We start from the raw sequence: 5,392 nt of genomic DNA, 5'->3' as shown, positions 1-5,392 counted from the left end.
TTATTTTAACCTCATTTTTAAATTTTAGGTAGGGGTATTTTTGACAATAAAAAAAACAAAAACTAACTTTCTTTTTCCAATTTACTATTTTAATCCCATTTTTAAGTTCCTGGTTAATTACTTTAGGTTAATTTTTGATAGGAAAAAAAAAAAAAAAAAAAAAACTAACTAACTTTCTGAATCCTCTTAATATATACAAATAGATTAAGATGTTTAGTATAATTCTTACATATATAATTTATATTTATATTTTTTTTTAACTCTGTATAAAGTCTTGTTAAAATATTATTAGGTATAAAATGTAAAATTTTCATTTTTTTAATGTTCATCAATTGTAAACTCTTTGGTTTTTTAACACAATAAGTCACTTGAATGGATATTTATGGATTTTGAAGGTTTCTTTGGTTGCGAGGGTTTTCCCACGCTGCCTGTAGAATATTGTCCTTTCCCTAGGTTTAGGTTGTTGTACCCTCCAGAGTACTCATAATCTAGTAGGACGGATCGTTGTTCGTGGTTTGTCTTTGTTGGTGTGGTATCTTTCGACATGTGGGGTTACAGGTTTTTGGAAGTCAAAGTCGTTCTATCATGGATGGTTTAGAAAACTTGTGGTCCTGTTTTACTTTGGACGATGAGGAGGAATATGGGGTGGAGGTGCCAAACCGGTGGAGGAGACAGTGCACCAATTGGCTGGCCGATTTTTCATGAAGTGGACACTAAATGTTAAGTCCGTTGCCCGCACATTCAAACCTCTGTGGAAGCCCACTGGCGAACTAAAACTCTGAGATCTTGGTGAAAATTTTCTTCTATTTGAATTCTCAGATGTGCTAGACCTTGACCGAGTTCTTGAGTTTGAGCCGTGAACCTTTGATAAAAACATAGTAGTGTTCAGAGAAGTGACTGAAGTGGAGGAAATCCCCTCGTTGGAATTTTCTAGGGTTAACTTTTGGGTTCAGTTGCATAATCTCCCACCAACAAGTCTCAACCAAGCTACAGGGGAGGCTATTGGTAATTCCATTGGGAAGGTTATTGATGCAGCTGACCCAGAGGATGATGGGGAGGGTGGAGAGTTTCTGAGGGTCCGTATATCCATTGACATTACCAAGCCACTACTGAGATGTCGTAAGCTTTGATCTGAAGGGAAGCAGTTAGGTTGGGTGGGACTCAAGTGCGAATGCCTTCCCAATTTTTGTTATTGGTTTGGGCGTCTAACACATGGCAAAAGAGATTGTGAACTATGGCTTAGGGGCAAGGGTAGTTTGAAGAAAGATGAGCAACAATTTAGGGATTGGATGAGGGTAGAAATGCTTCGATCTTTGAGAAAATCAGTTGCGGTAATTTCGGGGTGTGCTCAGAGCCATGCACCATGGTGGAGGAAACTAGGCAGCAAGGAAAAAACTCCATCCACAAACTCCGTGAAAAGGACAGAACCAGGTTTTAGACATGGCAAAACGGGTCAGAATTTTCTGACCCGACCCGACCCGACCCGAAAAATACCCGACCCGAACCCGATTTTTTTGACCCGAAGCAAAAACGGGTTGACCCGTGACCCGACCCGTGTTTTGTGCGGGTCAACCCGACCCGACCCGCGACCCGACCCGAACCCGAACCATTTTTTTAAAACTTTTTTTTTTTGGTTAAAAAAATAGTGAAATTAAAACAACATTGGTTTAATTGTTTATTGTAAGTTTTAAGGAAACAATTGATACATTTACATAACTGCATGCAAATTAATTGAAAAATAAATGGTTGAGCATTCTGTAATGAGTAAAGATTTTTAGATATCAAATAGCAAAGTACATACCAAGATAATCTGGTTACAGTAAAGTTAAAAACAGATTTAAAATTGTAGATATGTGTGAGACACATTCACGAGTGTGAAAATAGTAAAGCCAAAGTATCAAATTAGCATAAATTATAAATGCTTAGATCTATTTTTTAACAATTTATGTTCAAAATAAACGGCTTTTCAAAATAAATTATGATATTTCCTAGAGTGTGTGCTGCTTAACAATGATATGATCTTCATAAAAAAGACTAGGTATAAATAATTAAGCAATCAAACTTTAATGTATATCTCAAATTGAAATAGAGTGTCAACCACAATTGATAATAGATTATAAAATTAATTTTTAAAATTGTAACTTTCTTATATGTTTTTATTCTTTATTAAATGAGTTATCCAATAAGTCATTTGTAATATTTTTTTTGGGATGTTGATATTGTGTAAAAATAAAACTTGTATATTTGTTTTACTTCTCTTTGTGTTGTTTTGTTTTAGATAGCAATGTTAGGATTTGTATAATTTTAAAATTATTGAATAAATATTAATAAGTTTAACTGAGTTTATTCTTGATATAAGTAGTGGATGCAAAATAATGCATTTTACATCAAGTAATACGTTGCATAACTATCCAAATGACAAATACATATTGTTTTCTTTATAAAAAAAAAATAATAATAAAAAAAATAAAAAATAAAAAATTTCATTTGAAAAATACGGGTCAACCTGACCCAACCCGACCCGACCCGCAACCCGATTGACCCAAACCCGATTTCAACCCGCTTAAAATGACCCGTTTGACCCGACCCGAACCCGACCCGACCCGCCCGTTTTGCCATGTCTACCAGGTTTAGGGCATGAGGCGGTGGCTGGGGAAGTGGTTAGCTCTTTTTAGGAAGTTATCATGGAAGATGCAATCCCATTCAAGCCGGTCCAAGAGGGTGAGGTTGTTTCAAATAGTGGTAGGGCCATGAATAGTATTTCAAATAGTGGAAGCACAGATTTTTTGGCTAAAAGCATTCAAGAGCTATGTGTGGATAAACATGATGCTAGGGAACCTACCGTGGGTCATATGACCCCACCCACTTTTAGTGGGTTGGTGGATGTTACTACTAGCCATGCAGAAAGGGCTCACGTAAAGGTTCCTTTGGGAGATTACACAAACCAGTTAAGTCCCTTATTTCAACCCACTTCCCTCAAAACTTTTAAGAAGCTTGCTCATAATATTGTGCCTAGTAATGAGGTAGTGTCAAACATAAGTGTATTGGTAAAACGCTCTGTATCGAATTCTGCAGAAGTACAGGGGGTTAAAAGACAGTGGGTGTTGGCTGAAGGAAAGCAATCTAAGGAAAATATTCAAGTGGAGACTGGTTCCCAATCCCACCTAGGCCAATGAGTTGTCTTAGTTGGAACTATCGTGGGCTTGGGAACCCACAAACAGAAGATGAACTGGTTGCTATGGTTGGCAACAAAGATCCTCAATGGTTTTCTTGATGGAGACAAAATGTGAGAAGTCTACGATTGAGAGAATTGGCAAAAAGACACAGCTTTCAAATAACTTTGTAGTTTCACGAGTTAACAATGGAGGGGGCTTAGCACTATTGTGGAAAATAGATTTTCGAGTGGATGTTTAGTCTTATTATGAGCATCATATTGATGCCATTATTGACCATGGAGTTGATGACGCCTGGCGATTCACGGGTTTCTACGATGACCTTGATACCGTCAGCTGGGAAAACTCTTGGTCTCTACTTCGGGATCTTAGCAGTCAATTTTCTCTTCCTTGGATTTGTTTAGGTGATTTTAATGAGATGTTGTTGGCTGAAGAAAAGCAAGGTTGGCTTGATAGACCGGAAAGACAAATGCAATCCTTTAGAGTTGCTTTAGATTTTTGTCGATTAAAGGACTTGGGGTTCAGTGGATTTCCCTTCACTTGGTGCAATAGGAGGCTGGGAGCTCATAATGTGTGGATTCAGTTAGATAGGGGTGTAGCCACTGTGAACTGGATGCTGCGTTTTCCATCTACCCGTGTCCATCACCTTGATGCCTTTCATTCTGATCACAAGCCTTTATTGTTATGCACAGACTCAGAATTCAAACTTTTTTACCATAAAGGTCGTTCATTTAGATTCAAAGCGATGTGGATAAAAGAGGAGTCATGTGAAACATGTGGTTTGGGATTCATGGGTTGTTAGCAATGAGGTTGCCTTGGTCATGGGTTTCAACCAGAAAATCCTTATGTGCCAAGAAAAATTGGAGTGGAATCGGTCCACCTTTGGTCATGTCCAAAACACCTTAACAAAGAAGCTTAAGGAGTTGCAATCTGTGGAGGAATTGGGTGGGTACACTACAAACCCGAACCGTGTGTACCAATTGAGAAGTGACATTGATAAGTTGAAAAGGAAAGAGGAATGCATGTGGAAGCAATGGGCAAGAACAGCATGGCTGAAGGAGGGTGATCTAAACACTCAATATTTTCATTGCCGAGCTAGTCAAAGGAACAAGAGGAATTATATTACAGGTTTAGAAAACGAGGCTGGTTTGTGGATGGAGGATGAGGCAGAGATGGGAAAGATTGTTGAGAGATATTTCCAGGACATGTTTACTACTTCTCAACTGGATGGGTTTGATACAATTCTGGATGGGATAAAACCAATGGTGACAACTGAGATCTATGCAGCCCATGACTGTGACTTTCAGGCAGAGGAAGTGGACCAAGCTCTTAAACAAATGGCACCTCTTATCGCCCCAAGGCCTAATGGTATGTCCCTTATTTTCTATAAGACTTATTGGCACATAGTTGGTAAGGATGTAACTACTATGGTTTTAAATGCTTTAAATTCTAGTGTGGTTCATGAGTCCCTAAATCCCACTTTCATATCTCTCATCCCAAAAATAAATAACCCAAAAAGAGTCTTTGATTTTCGACCTATCAGTCTCTGCAATGTGGTTTACAAGCTGATTTCTAAGGTGTTGGTTAATCGGTTGAAAAAAATCTTATCAAATCTGGTCTTTGAATCCCAAAGTGCATTCCTATCTGGTAGATTAATTTCAAATAATGTGTTGGTTACATTTGAAACTTTGCACTATCTTAAGAGAAAAACTCAAGGTAAATTGGGTTTTATGGCACTAAAACTTGATATGAGTAAGGCATATGACCGGGTAGAATGAGTCTTTTTGGAAAAAATAATGAAGAAATTGGGTTTTACTGATAAACTGGTGACCCTCATTATGTCTTGTTTGACTTCAGTTTCTAATGTTGTCTTGCTCAATAGCCAACCGGTGGGAAACATTAAGCCAACTAGAGGGATTAGATAGGGTGATCCTTTATCGCCCTATTTATTTTTACTATGTGCCATGGGATTACAGGGGCTGTTAAAAAAGGTAGAAGCAAATGGGGATATTAGAGGTGTTTCTATATGCAGGAATGGCTCTCGGGTTTTCCACTTATTTTTTGTTGATGACAATGTCCTATTTTGTCAAGCAAAGGAGGAGGAGTGCCAAAAAATTCTTGACCTACTCTTGGTCTATGAAAGAGGTTTAGGGCAAAAAATAAACAAGGACAAGACCAACATTTTCTTTAGCACCAACACTCAGCCAAATATGCAAACC

The sequence above is a fragment of the Quercus robur genome, chromosome 12 (genome assembly GCF_932294415.1).
Source record: "Quercus robur chromosome 12, dhQueRobu3.1, whole genome shotgun sequence".
NCBI classification, from domain to species: Eukaryota; Viridiplantae; Streptophyta; class Magnoliopsida; order Fagales; family Fagaceae; genus Quercus; species Quercus robur.
This window is presented reverse-complemented; position numbering follows the sequence as displayed.